Source organism: Caloenas nicobarica, chromosome 1 (genome assembly GCF_036013445.1).
Source record: "Caloenas nicobarica isolate bCalNic1 chromosome 1, bCalNic1.hap1, whole genome shotgun sequence".
NCBI lineage: Eukaryota > Metazoa > Chordata > Aves > Columbiformes > Columbidae > Caloenas > Caloenas nicobarica.
This window is the reverse complement of record NC_088245.1, coordinates 149198818-149214721: the sequence shown is the minus strand read 5'-3', so window position 1 is coordinate 149214721 and position 15904 is coordinate 149198818.

The following is a 15904-nucleotide window of genomic DNA, read 5'->3' as shown; positions in this document are numbered from 1 at the left end:
TCAAGTGTTGAACTGGCTGTTACTACCCAGCAATGAGATCTAGGAGTTATGATAGTGAAAATGTCAGCTCAGTATGAAGTTGTGATCAAAAAAGAAACAATGTTAGGATCTCTGAGGAGAGCTACAGAGGAACAGTCCAGGGATCATCATTATGCAGCTAGGTAATTCTATGGTGCACCTGCATCTTGAATAGAATATTTCTGATCCCTCCACCTCAACAAAGGTGTAGCAAAGCTGCAAAAGATTCAGAGAAAGGTGATAAGAATTACCAAAATCATGGAACAGCTTCTGTGTGAGGCATGATTAATTAGCCCGGCATTCTTCAGCCTGGAAAAGAATTACCCTGGTTGGGGGATACTACCGCAGTTGATAAAATAATGAATGACAGAGAGTGAGAAACTAGAGGGTCATCCTTCCTTGTGTTTTCAAGTACAAGAACTGGGAGGCATTAAATGAAAGAAGCAGATGGCAGGTTCATGATGCTCAAATTAGATGGTTCTTTGGGCTATACGCTGTTAACCTATGAAACTCACTGCAAAATTCCTGGATTCCAGAAGTTTTACATAGGTTTAAAAAGCAACAGCAACATGCATAGAAGATAAATCCTTAACAGATTATCAAACAGAATGATCCCATCTCTGAGCTACAAACTGTTGGAGATTGCAACGGTATTATTGGGATTTGTCAGTCTAAGCGCTGCTCTAATATCTATCCCTGGCTGCCATGACCTTTGTGAAGGATATCAAGGGTATTAGGACAGATGGCTTTTGGTTGGACAGAGCAGAGACATGCTAACATTTTAAGAACTAATGTACGGATGTAAATGATAATTGAAAAATATTTTGACAGCTTTTTAGAGCTGTGTTTTAAACATCAGTTGCACTAAAACTTTCTAGGTATGCTGCTAATGATCCTTTGACAGTAAGGCTAAATGACCAACTTAGTCATGCCTCTGCTTCCTAGCCAATTTTTGATCCACTAAAAGGCTTATCTCTTACTACCTGGTTACCCAGTTTACTCAATAACTTCTCATAGAGTGACTTTATCAAAAGCCTTCTGAAAAGCTAAATATATTGCATCAAAAAATCCACTCTACACAGCATTACATTAACTAGCATAAATAAATTCATTGTTTTAGAGACAGAATTTATCGGTAATTCATTAATTTATAAAAACTATTCTAAACAAAGATTAATATCAGGGGTTTGTTGCGATTCAAGTTTATACAGTCTTCCTTGCTTCTGAATTTTTCCTCTTCTAATTTCAGCAAGAGCATCCTAGCCATCATTGTTTGCTTCCTACGGCACAAGTGGAGCAGATCTTCCTTGTATTATACCAACTTGTCTGAAAGCTGCATGATTACCCTGGAGGTGTTTAAAAGGTGTTTAGACAAGGTTCTTAGGGACATGGTTTAGTGCTAGATTTAGGTTATGGTTGGACTCGATGATCCTGAGGGTCTCTTCCAACCAAAATGATTCTATGATTACTCTATGCTACACTGTGCAACTTCTGCTCCAAAACTGTGGGCTACATCAGGTGAGAAGACAATACTAGTATGTTTATACAGAGTTTCAGAGCTGCATATTCATAAATTCACATGCTAGTGAACAGGTAACAATAAATCTGACCTTTCTGAGCCAGAGGGCTATAAACTTCTGTAAAAAGACAATAGGAAGCATTGTTGCAGCTGATTGCACAGCACAGAGTTGATCTTGGTTTCTTCTTTTTGTAGGTGCAAAAAAACCTGAGTTGTTAGCCCACTGAGGGAGATCTGAATGTCAGGTGAGTCAATGGATTGCCGGGTGATGGAAGAGACGACTGAATGGGAAGAACTCAGAGTCAAGCATAGACAGGTGATATTTTTGTTCTTAATTTCTGTGTACAATTTTTTTGAGCAAAATAGAAACAGGAAACAAACATACCACTTAATCCCTTCACCAATTTCCTTCTGATAATTCATATAAAATCATAGCAACATACTTAAAATAAGTTTTTCAGCCACAGAAAAAGTACAAAACCAGATGGAATTACATCACAATAAATAATCCCCAACACAAACAACAATAACAACAACAAAAAGCCAAAACCCCCCAATGTTCATTAGGAACAGGCTTGTTATGATGTATGCTATTAATTTGGGGATTTCATGGGACAAAAGTCAAAGCTCTGCCACTGCTATTAATCTGCCCCAGTGAGGATTGCCAACACAATTCACAGCGCAAAGAGGACCAGAAGCATCCCAAGATATTCAGAAAACAATTTTTCAGCTGCAACAATAGACAGTCTGACAAAATCACCATGAAGCAGGGAAGAAACCCAGTCTTCAAATGAGAGCCGTATCACTGCTAGACACTAATCCCTCTTGTCCTCTTTGTAGATTGGGCCCAGGCCAAGGAGGATGGCATGCGGTTTTTGGAAGAACCTTTCTGACTTTGCCTTGCAACATCACAGGGTTTCTCCATGGTGAGATGGCATGGCTGGGGCTGGTAGCCGAGCTGGTCATACCTGAGGTGGTCAACCTGCTTGGATGCATTTGTCCCTCACAACGTTCACACTGCTAAAGTCCCACTTCTGTGACAAATGCAAACCAAGTTCTCCATCGAAACACGTCAGCCTCATTAGCAGGTGCGTGCTGAGTGGGACATGACATGTAGCAGCTCTGTTTTCTGCCTCCTCCCCTCCACCTACTTCTGGGTTTGTCAGTGTGACCAAGTAGGGAATGGGCAGTGAGATGGATCTAATCTGTTCTCAAAGAGAGTGGGAAGGAGTGTGACAACTTCCTAGTGCCCAATTGCCAAAAGCAGGGTCACATTAACAGCAATCCTGCCTTCTCCAGGAGCCTGCTGGAGGTTTGCAAGCCACCAAACTGCTCCATGGAGCAGATTTTATGAACCCTGTGTGCTTTCTCAGCAGGAGTGAGCAAGGCAGTGCCAGCAGCAGGGGAAGCCCCAAGGATGTTAAGCAACTTTCTCTCTACCTCTGTACAGTACCTCCAGCTGTTCCTGTGCCTGAGAAAATGGGGGGAAAATGCACATGTCCCAGATCAGAGCAATCCCAAAATAACTCTGCAGCCTATATCACTAAAAAGGAGGGAGTATTTAGCAAGGCTTATGCTGTATAAACCAACCAGCCCCACATAGTCTTGAGGAAGGATGGTCTACAGTGCATTAATACACAATGCTGAAAGCCAAGTGACTGAGGAAGGACAAGATTTTGGAGCCTAGGACAAGCCAGTGGGAAGATGTCTGAACTAGTGGGAATCTTCTGAGTGCTTAAAAAACGAACCTTCAACAAACCTCATTTCCACGGCTGAAGCAGTTGTTCCAATCAGTTCTGAGTTTTTATTCCTGTCTTTTCATAAATGTGTGTTGCTAACTGAAGGGCTTGTATTTTTAAAACTAGTATGGTAAAATTTTCCAAAACCAGGAGCTGATATGATCCAATGCACAGAGAAAAAAAAAAAAAAAAAAGGAAAACCAGAACAATTATCAAGACCTAGGAAGAGAATCTAATCAATTGACATATTCTAGGGTTGGTTGACAGACTCCTAATGTTAATTCTAGGTGTTGATTTATGATTCTAGAATTTAATCTTATCGTAAGATAGAATTGCAGTCACTGGAGATGAAGAAAACTTATTCATTTATTTCACTGATGGGTAAAGTTCAGCATCTAAGAACAAAAGAAAATGTATGCAAAAACTTTTTCAATTTTTCTGGTTTAGACTCCCCTTTTTGCATTGTATCCTGTTATATTTTACATTTTTATCTGGTTCTTTCTTGTCAATATTATTTCTCAGTTATTTTGGTTTCTAAAATGGACGTGAAAGAGAGAGTGAGAAATTGGATATATTTCAAATCATAATCCTCATGAGATATGCATTAAAAAAATGAGGAAGATCATGCCACATAGTCCTTTTTGATAAACACAATTAAGGATGAAGAAGAAAGCTAGCTGCCAGGGGAGTGCAAAAACATAAGCACATACATGAGATACTTCAGGGCCCGCTTGCGTACCTCATCAGTAGCATTCACTGGACAGAAAAGCCATCTTCACTGCTTTGTCTTTTGCCCATCTGTAGAGTTCTACTAGAAGCACAACTACTAGCTACCACTCCTCAGTGTTTTGTCCTTCAGTGGTTTCTTTGACAAAGGAAGAACTGACATGGCTGACACTGGTCAAACTATTCCTTCCTGATTTTCGGAGTTTTAATGTAAATAATAAAGGACTTTTCCTTCCGTACGGATGCATTTGATTTATGATGCTAGACAGACATTAAATTCAATGCAAACAGAAATAATAAGTTAGTTTCTGTAGTTTAATATAATTAATAGAAGATATGATAATGACAAAGGGCAAACAAGATTTTAGTCAGTGAACTGAAATGCATGATAATTCTTGAAAAGATAAAGTACCTAGATTATGTGTATCGAATCATTTTAGAGTTCTGTTCAAATGTAGAATGCAGATCTAGCAAGTAATTTATACCAGCTATGAGAAAAATACAAAATTTCTGCAAATGAACATCAGCATATCAGTACCTCCACTTCCTGAAATCATGATTAAAAAATTATCCTTCCTAAATTATTGGGAAGAGAAATACTGAAAACTTTTTTACTTGCAAATGGCAAATTATTTCATTTCATAGGAATACAAAAGTACTCATACTTAGATGGACCAAAGCTTCATTTTATCAAGCACCACAGAACCATTTTCCTTAAACTGACCTGTTATGTATTACTGGAGAAAAGTTTAAGTGTAAAGTATTCCTTTCAGGAGCTGAACAATGACCACTCTACATATTTGGCAGTGCCTAAAACACTAATGGGTTTATAATAAATTAAGTTCTCTAATATCATTTTAGTTTTGTTTGTTTGTTTGTTTTTTGTCTCTCATCATCTTCTGCCAGTGAGTTCCACTATTTCATTCATTTGGGGAGAAAAAATAGTGCTTTTTCATCTGTTTTAATTCTGGCATTCAGTATTTTCAGTGGGTGACCACTTGTTCTCCAATTATAAAAACCCAATATTCCTATTTACTTTTCCACATTGACTTCTAGATGGTGATCATACTCCCCCACTGCTGAAGAGTTTCAGGTTATACAGCCCTTCCTTGTACAGAAACTATTCCAAACTACCAATCACCTTTCTTAGTTTGTTCTTCCCTTGCACTTTTTTCCTAAGCTTCCTATAATCTCATAGTAAGATAAACTGGATGCACTATTAAGGATCAGATTTATTTGCCTTGTTGACTGCTTCTCATAATTGAACTAATGCTTGCAGAGAACCATCCTCAATTCCAACATGTCTTTCCTGAATGGTAGTAGTTAGTTTATAGGCCATTATTCCATATCACATGTACACTACTAGATGGCCATTTACTGAATTTTATTTACCGTTGACATATGAAGATCTTCTGAAATACTCTATCATTAGTATCAGTTTTGAGCACCTTGAGTTATTCTGTCTCACTTGGGCACTTTGTCACCTGACTATTTGATCTCTATTTGAGGTGATTTATTAGCACACTGGACAACACTCACGCCAAGGGCCCCAGAGAACCCTGCTATTAACAGCCTTTCATTGTGAAAACTGACCACTTATTCCTACCTACTTTTTCCTCTCTTTTAACCAATTATCAATCCATGAGAGAGCCTTCTCTCTTACGTGTGACAGCTTAATTTCTTTAGAAATCTCTTCTAAGGGACTTTCTTGAATGTTTCTTCAAAATCTAAGTACAGAGTCATTGGGTCACCATTGCCCATAACCTTTATCACCCCTCGAAGAACTTTCATTGATCTGCGAGAGAGGACTTTCACAAAAGCCCAGTTGATTCTTCCCTGGAATATATCATATTTATCTAGATATCTATTAATTCCCTCTTTTGGTACAGTTTCTTTTATTTACCTGATACGGAAGTCAGACTTACCAGTCTGTAGCTTCCTGAATCATTTGTGAAGCCTTTTTCAAAGACTGGGGACTCATTAACTGACTTCTACTTCCCCGGCATTGAGACTCATGAAACAATGCCTCACACACACCTCAGTTAATAGTTCATTGGTTTCATGCCTGTGTTTCTTTAGGCTTCTTGGGAGAACATTTTCAAAGCCTTCAACATCGCTATCAAATGATATAATAGTGACCCATTCCTGATACCAAAATGTTTGATAATTTTAAATGACTCAGAATGGAGCAGCCTGGGTGCAAGCAGCCCTGAGCTTCTGGTATACTACCTGGTAGCCTTGACAATATGATGTGTCATGTAGTCTAGTTTCCACTTTTTAGTCTAAAAGCATGTATTTTGGAAGTAATAGCTCCCACCTCACAGAGAACAGTCGGTGTCATTTTTACTTAATTGGTGTAAGCAACAAGATTTCTTATGATATGGCTGTGATCCTATGTCATACAAATACATCTGCAGGCATTTAGTTAGAACATGTTTCATTTTTATTGGTGAGAAATTAGGAAGAGCATGGCAGAGTAACCTTCCCTATATTTTCTTAAGTATCATTGCTGTGCCAGTAAGGCTGTTTTTCAAGAGTATATCTTTTTCAGCTTTTGCTAAACTCCTGTTTTGTTTGCTGGATTCCCAATTCAAAGACTGCAAGCCTTTATGTCAGACTTTGAGAATAATAGAGATAAATGCAGAACGCATGGAAAATATGTAGTTTCAAAATTCTGTATCTGCATCAGTAGTCTGCTTCAGAAAACAGAAACCAACTCCCTGGTGGTAGTCACTGCAGAAGAAGTGTAGATGAGAAAGGGAATGGTTGAGAAAATTCAAAGGACAAGATTGAGAAATGACCACCATTATCAAAGGAAACAAAAGGAAAGATGAAAGGTTTTCAGCTAACAATCTCTTTAATATATATTTGTTTACTGTTGAAAAGCAGCTACATGTATATTTGCAGGGAACAATGCTTTGCAATATAAAAAATTAATATAAAACTACATTTAAATAACTAATGTCTTGGCACCAGAACTCATGCGGACCCAGGAGGAATGTGGTTCCCTTGTTAAAGTAAGTTCATTAGCATAAGAAGCACAAATATGAAGGGCAGGAAGGGAGGAGAGTTCCCATGTTAATAAATATTTACTTCATGATTCTTGAATGACAAAAATCAACAAAAGCTAGGAAAAATAAAGTCCCAGCAAACAATCCAACCTTAGCTAGGAAATGAAATCAGAAGCTTGAGTCCAAATTTTGAGTTCCTTCTTTTTTCTTAACATGAGTCACAAAATAGAAATTCCCCCCGGTTTTCCCTGCAACGTTTGATTATGCAAGTAAATAAGACTATCTCCAACCATCCAGTCTTACTTTGCCTACACCGAGGTTAGAATTTCTATTTGTTTCTTCTATATTTTTTTTCCACAAAAAGGAAAAGTAGTGGAAAATTTGTTTTCAGTAATGCTACTTCGTGTTTTTATAACATCTTTTATTTTAAAAGATCCCAGATGTTCTCTATGAGCAGATGAACTGTGTCATCTGCTCCTGAAATACAGCTAGCTGTCAAATGCCTAACACTACAGAACTCTGGGTAATACAAAAATATTTAACATTAAACAGGTGAAAGACAGGTACCATAATAGGGGTTGAAAAGAATAAATTTTCTTCATTTAAAGAACATATTTGAAAGGGGCCAAAACCTCGATTTATGGTCACCATCATTGGCATGCTGTCACAAATACCAATTAAAAGGAAATACAGAGCTCCAAATATGAAATAATGAAACAAAAAATATCAGCCTTTTTGTTGGAAACATTCTCCATAGGACTGATCCAGCTATCTCCTGCTTCACTTATGAACTCTAATGACAACACACTCACAGGTGGCTGGATGCTAGCTCAATATTGCTTGGGAGGAGCAAAAACCTCATTAGTTACCCTCCTTAAGGTACCAGTCCTGCAAATGAGTATGTATTCAAGGGATTTGTTAAACTACACATTATATTATGACAACGGCAGGGGTTTGTTTTGCTGTGTTCTGCAGCTGTTCTTACTGGACACACAATTCACGTCACGTTTTCACCCCATGCTGGCTCTGTTGCGTTTAGGGGTGAACTATCTTTTTGACTGAGGGCAGGTTGTGGCTCAGACAAAACAGGGGTCCTCCCCACTCAACCAGCAGACCCCAAACCACTTGGTTCACAATTGCTCTATTACTTAGGAAAGCATCGGTTAGCTCCCAGACACCTTCACCAGAGAAACTGGATGCGCATGTGTGCCACCATAGCCTTACACTCTTTCAGACAGAAATTAAGAAAAGAGTAATGGAAATGAACTGAGATCCTTAAGTATCACATTAATTTTTCCAGGCAGGCTGGAAAGAATGAGCCAAACCCACACTTTTTGGACTTTCCATCATTTGCTCTGTAGAAACTTGCATGGTGTAAATGAAGGGATGCCTCTTAGCCTTTGAGCTAACTGCTGTGAGGGAATTTAATAAAATAACTTCAACGGAAAGTGGTAAAACACATTTCTGAGCTGGAAAATGGAGAATCAGAAACATGGAAACCCATGCAGTCAGATCAGTGGCTCTGTGAGATTCAGCATGCATGTTCAATAGGGAAATAGAAAGTGAGTCTGCTTCTAAACTAAACATGAAACCTCTTCAAAGTACAGCTCTAATATAGATTTTTCTCCTTTAATGCCTATTTCTTCATAACTCCACTGAAGCCCAGCATCTGCTGTCTGTTTTTGCAGCCTACACTGACATACTAATATCTAAGACCAGCTTTTGCTATCCAAATTTCCCTACCATCTGGGAGGCAGTCACCTTTTGAGACAGCAATAGTGTCTGCCTTTTGAAGCACTGCTGCTGGGATTCATAACTCCTTCTGATGACGGTGGTCTTTGAGGCACAGTGGCAAAGCTGCCTCATGTGCCTACTCACATAGAGGGGGAAGTCTGGCTTCGTAGCCTCCTAGGCGGGGTTTGTACTGGAAAGATAAATTTCAGAATAAACATGTGGAGAAATTTTTGGATGGCATCGCTTGCAGCTGCAGCCAATGTTAAAGTGATCTGAATGAGAGCGGGCTTGAACCCACGGACATGTTCACCGGAATAAGAGGCTCTGGTTGCCACCATCATGAGAAATACAGACTGCCCAGGAGAGGCGGGTGCCCAGCCACACAAACCTTGCTCTGGGCACACAAACTCTCAAACACAAAAAGCAAAACCAAAGCAACTGCACAAATCAAACTCACCTGGAAAAAGGGTATTACACCGAGGACAAGTCCTACAAAGGAATATATCTATACTCTAGAAAAAAACCCCACCACATCTTTAAATAACTGCGTGAGGTAGATAAAGAGTTGGAGCTGTGCCAAAGTAAAAGTTGTAAAACTGGATTGATTTTTGCTACAGCTTGCTAAGGGCTCCCTAGAGCGGGGATGCGGTGTTCAAATATAATAATTGATGGCCTGAAAAAATATTTCTGATAAGTGTGCAACTGTAACAGAGAGCCCTGTCTGAGATGAAGCAAGCTTTTGTGTCTCAGCTAACCTGAGTACTGGGGTGACCCAAATCTGCCGTTCCCTTCCTCGATTCCAGCTATATCCTTCAGCTGGAGAGAAAATGGGCCTGAGCTTTAACAGGGCATTTTGTTAAACGCGGCCGTGGAAAAGTAATTACCTGACAGCCAGACCAGTGCGTATGAAGTGGGAGGGCTCTAGGGGAGGAGGGAATTCACATTCATTAATTGCACCCCAGCAATCCCAAAGGGCAGAGAAGTTAGTGCTAATCTAACCTCTTTTCAGCCTTCACCTTGGTATGGTGACCACCTCAAGCTCTGTGTATGTGTGTATAAATTGCTTAAGATTCAATTGAACACATTATGTTTTAAAAAGGATTTAAGTGAACATTTTCAATAGCTTCTGAAAGGGGATAATTTATTAGCTCTGAGTAAATTAAAATCTCAAGCAGGGGTAAAGACTTTAGAGATTATTTTAATACATTTTATATGCTTTCAACAGGAATGTTCCTTTAAATGGTCCAAAAATCAGCTAATTTTTTCCTATTTAGTAAATTACCTCCTAAGGCTGTAATGTTACAGATTACAATTGCTAAAAAAAGTTATGCCTTATCAAAGAGGAATAAACTGCATTTTTATAGGTTTAAATATAGCACTTTTTTGTTCTCATAATTCAGGCTGGTAAAAATGCTGTGTTCAAACAATGCCAGGAAGGGAGTGTATCTTTTACATTCTTGTTAGGTCAGATGGTAATGTAACAGAATGTCATGGTTACATCTCCCATATACCTTACTAGCAATTTAGAGTCTATTTTGTCTTTGAGATCAGACATATGATCAAATTACTCTGGTTAACTGTTAACATGCATCAGCCAAGTCTCAATAACTGCCTGTGCAAATGCTCTTAGCCCATGGCATAGTCAGAGTAATTTGGCTTAGGTTAGCCCCTTTTCACTGCGGGCTAATGTATGTCACATTATCTCGTATTTGTAGTGGACAGTTACCACAGCCTTGTTAGTCTGCAGTATCGTGCTGTGCTGAGGCTATTTGATTATGTCTGAGCCTTGAATTTGTCTGTGAAACCACTGGTTTCCAGGTTTAAGGTCTCTTTGGGAAGGATGGCAGGAAAAACATTGGCTCTGAACAAAAGTCCTGTACATCCATTCTTTACATGGTCAACAGGCTGAATTTCAAATTGTTTTCTTTATGGCAAGAAACCATACTGCCTGCTCAGCAGAGAAGTTGGCTTGGCTTCAGGCAGCTTTAAAACTATCAGCAGCTGGGAAGCCAATGACTACATTTCAAAACTAGAAATCAGTTTACATAGGGAAAAGGCTCAGGTCTAGTGTAGAATTACAGTTCTTGCAAACCACAGGAGTCAGCTGTTATGTACATCACTGCCTTAACGTTTTTTTTTCTGCTGCTGGTGAATATCGCTGTGGTAGTAAATTTAACAGTGCTAGGGGTGGTACTAGAACTTGACTATCCATTTTGGAAAGTTAACCCTGACGTGGTTTTGCCCTGGGCTATCTGGTAGTCTTCAAACTGTTCCTGGGCAGTATTTGGGAAATAGCAGAGATTCTGGGGGGCTTGGATCTCGCCAGCCCATTTCAGAAGAGAGGGTGAATGAGTGTCACTCTGTGCCAGTTCATCTCAGTGAAGAGAATGGCTCCAAAACCATCTATTTTATTAATATCAATGCAACCTAACTTACAAAAAGGACACAAAGAGTTAGTAACATGCTGAGTAGCTGGCGAGGAGTGAGTGATTTCAAAGACTGGTGAGGGTAAGATGGGGAAGTTGCTAGTAAGTGATGACGGGGTAAGAAAGAGAGTGCAATGAGAAGAATAGAGAGAAAGGTGGCTGAATTAATAGGTTTTAAGGATAAAATCAGACTGCAAAGGAAGAAAGAGCCTGGAGCAGAAATAAGGAAAACAAAATCTTACTACAGCTGAGACTGAAAGGGAAGAGTCTAAGCTACAAAATAAGTTACTCATCCTGAGAAAAGGAAAATAACCTTGGAAAGATAAATTTCTATCCAGGAATTTTTTAATTACATGAAATGGGCCAAGGTACCTTGTGGTCATTGGATGGATACTCAGATCCATACACTTATTCCATGGACTTATATGTGAAACAGTGTTTAAGAACTGCAGAACCTAAAGCTCATGACTTTTGGGGTTCAGATCAATTAGAATCTTCAATAATTTAAATGCACTTGAGGCTTTTTTTCATTGTGGAATTGTGGGGAGGGCAGGAACAGAAGTGGCCACCTGGGAACTGTTTTATGGGGCTCAGGAAAGAGGTTGTTAACCTTTTATTTGCAGATTTCTGTGTTGCCTGTCTGTATGTATCACTTGGCCATGTGTGTGCAATACGGTGGTTGCTATTAGGGTTCTGAGGGGCTACATATTTTTAATTGTTGATTGTTTCAGAGAAAGTACTTGTCCATTACCCCAGTAAGTCTGGCAACCAGGACAGACCTGAGCAAAAAGTAATCATTCAGCAGGATTCTATCTCCAAACCTGCCCGATGCCAATCCTGACACACAGAAAAGATCCTAAACATTATCTTTCCTCTTATAAAACACCTAAACAGCTCCATGGATGGGCAGACCAGATGCATCTTCACTTGTCTGTGAAGACATATCCTTGTGTCTGATTATTTAGTCCTATAAGAGTCATAAGGTGATTTTTCAAACAAGTCCATTGAGCCCTGTAACTAGTGAAATCTGATTTCCCGTGAATCTGTTTCCTGACTATTGTATTTTGGTTTCCAAAAAGGTCCTGAATCTGACAGAAGCTTTTTACAAGTATAGTAGCTTACGAAATCGCTCTCCACTGCAGGTCTTCCCACCCAAGAAGGAGCATTTAAGGTGTTTCTTCATCTGTGCCTGCATCCCTATACATTTTTAAGAACTGGAGTATCTCTTAGATCTCACTACTCTTTCAAATTTCTTGGAGGCAGTGAGGTCAGAGGGTAGACAGGGGATGCAGACAGGTACAGGAATTCTTTTTCACTGAAAACACTAACTCATTGGTTGTGATGGTAATTCTTGGGACATAAGAATTTCTGTGCTGGGCTTATCCAGTGTTGAGCCTACCCAAGTATCTTACCTCTGCTTACCAGTACCTTTTACTAGTAGACCAGCATCTATTTAGTCAGAGAGTGAAGTCTTGCCAATAAGAAATTTATGGACAAAACCACAAAACCACTAGTCTTATATTCTTTTGTTGAAAAAGTTATTTTTTATCTCATTGTCTCATATCTGTCATGGTTTCCACAAACATTTTTGAATTATCTCCTTTTTTTGCTATGCTTTTTTTTTTTTAAGAGAGAATGCCTCTTGAAAAGAATATAGTTTCCCTAATAATGCTATACCACTGTCATATACTGACATTATAATAATTTCTGTATAATTGTTGTCTTTTACTCTTTGATGCCTTCTGTAATGCCAAAACTCTTTTGACAAATAACTGCACCACAGCAACAATCACCATTTCTCCCTCTCAGAAGATACTTTCATTAACTTATACTCACTGCTCTTTAAACTCATCTCTCTTTAAACTCAGAGCTCTCAGTAGTTCAAATGGTTCCTCCTTCAACATACCTTAACCTGGATTAATTGAGTTTTGCCTGCCACCATGCCATCCTTTCACCTCCCTTCCTTCAGCCTCTCTGGAGCACTCAGTAAAGTTCTTTAGTGTTGATCAGACTTTGTGCTACCCCTAAGGATGGTCAGCTAAGTGTTCACACTGATTTTCATGTCACTAACTTACAAAACAGTATCAATGAATGGCAATATGCAGTTTTGGAGTATCCTAGTGGTAAATATTTTTTTTTCCCCCTTAGAAAATGGAGCAGTTTCTGCTTTGTGATGTACTGTTTTCAATCCACTGTACTCCCTCATGCTGTTCCTGTTTTGACAGTTTCCTACTAGGAACTTGCAAAAAAACTTTCAGCAATCCAAATATATTAGATCAACCCCATTTCTTTTAATTTTATGTTTTGCTGTTGCACTCAAGGAACACTTGAAGAAAAGAGTGATCCGTTATCCATTACCAAACCATGCTGCTTTGTCCCAATCATATCATAGCCAGCTAAGCATTTTATACATTAGCATTTAAATCAGTGAAGGTCCTTGGCAGATTACTTGGAGGTATGGCTCCCTTGTACCCTTGAATCTAATGGCAGCTGAGAGCTGGTCCAGCGCAGGACGACGAGGAAGGGAGATGCACTGAAGGGGGATGTGGTCTTTGGCTTTGCAGCTGCAGAGTGGTCCCAGCAGCAAGCTGGCCCTCCTGCAACCCCAACTCCATCCTGCAACCCTGGTAGTCTGCTGTCCTGGGGTACTGCCTGCTGTTGCTTGTGCCTTGAGCCAGCCAGGCTCTCAGCTCTTCGCTAAAAATAGCAGAAGTCTATCAACATCCCAGCACTTTGCTAAATCCCTTTTAACTCTTGTCCATTTCTGCCTTCTTGGGGTTCAACACTCTCATTTGCTTTCAACATTTTATTTTACTATCTTCATCTCCCATGACCACTTTTCTCAGTCCAGTTAGGACTGTGTAGCCTAACAGAGCTAGAGCCAAACACTTCTCATTGTGTCTTTCCAACCACCTCAGTCCTCCTTCACTTATTCCTTCCTCCTCTTCCTCTCCTCCCTCCCAAAATCTCTCCTACCTCTATCTTTTGTGGTGGTTTTATGTGCCTTGGCAACCTGGCTCTCACTTTTGAGCAAAGGCTCATCACTGTCTTCAGATCTCACACGTTGTACTATCAAGAATCAGATGCATCCTGGAATGTATTGTGGACTTCTGACGCCCATAAAATCAAGAGATTGAATGAAAGTAGTGGACACATTAATATCACTAGATATAAGGAGATACTACAATATACTTGAAGATAAATTATAGAAGGCAGGGACATTTAAAGCCCCACACCCCAATACTGGAGACTTAGAGATTGAGTTCGCAGAATGCAGATCAGATCCTTTCATTTATTTTTTACTGAATTTGTGCTCCAATTCCTAGCTAGGATGTAACTGCAGTAATACAAATTTAATACTGACCCTTTAAAAATGATTCACTGGCCATTTTTCACACTTGTTTTATGAAACAGTCAAAACATCTTTTTTACTCCTGCTCTTAAGAATTTTTGGATCTGTAAATAGAAACATGTATTTTTATCTTCTATCTACTATTAGAAGCCTCCAATCTGGGGCACATATTGTGCACTGACTACAAGAAATACTGAAGCACAGAAATGCCAAATGAGCATTCTGTTTCAAGAGACAGAAGCTACCATTTCAAATGTCCTTGTGCAAGAATCTTTGTCATGGTCACTAGGAACACGTCTGAATAGTAAAAGACAAGGGGTAAAATCTCGTTAACTTCAGTGGGGTCAGGGTTTCAACCAATTTGCTTCTTCCTACAAACCTAACCTTGCCAGTACTTTTAATGTGTTGCTTTAAACACATTCAAAGTTGATGCAACTTATTCTTCTAGTATTATTTCCCAGATGTTTGTGCATCTAACAATATCCTTAAAAAGGTGCTGTTAATAACGCTGACAATTTTGATTTTTTGAAAGTGGCATCTAATTTTAGAAAACCATTAGATAACTTCAAGTGAAAGATTCACCAAGTAAATGTTACTTTATAAATCTTTCGGTCTAGATGGATGATTTAAATACTAGTTTCTAATTTTAGTTTTACTTGCCTAAGGGTTTAGACTATCATGAAAATCAAACTGATAGCTTTATAAACAATGAAATAAAAAACATTTAGTTGCAACATTTTGAAATTTTTCCTATAGGCAGATGTAAAATACTGTTTATTTCTGTAGTGCTGCTTACTGAAGGTGCATACAATGTGAACAAATATTGTAGCTTTTATATAGATGGCCTGATCCTCGAATTCCAAACACTAAGGACTGGAAAGCAATGCAAGAGCTAAAGATAAGTTTTTTATAAATCTGCATTTATTTGAGTTATGGATGAATAAAATATAGGGCACATAAATGTGACAGTACCTTCTAGGTTAGTAGATTGCACAATCTGGACTTTCACAGCTACAGTATTTTCTCATGCATGTGTTATGCTAAGAGTACTAAAAATACCTAGATTTAAAAGACGGAGCTGACAAAACATCTAAGTAGTGATGAAATACTCAGATACACATGAATTACATCTTCCAAAGAGGTCTCTTGAAACTAAGTGCAAAGGCCTCCATTCTCTACTCACATTGATTTAAATCAGAGGAAACTTTTGGGGTGAAACCTTAACTATATAGATGCCAACAGTACAGTTCAGAAGAGGGTGGTGGCAAGGTTGATTTGATGGAGCCTTTAAACTCCTGGGTGCAGTCATAAAATTATGTCTATCCACTTTTTACTTCAGAAAACTAATAATAAAGACACAAATACCTAGGCTGCAGAGG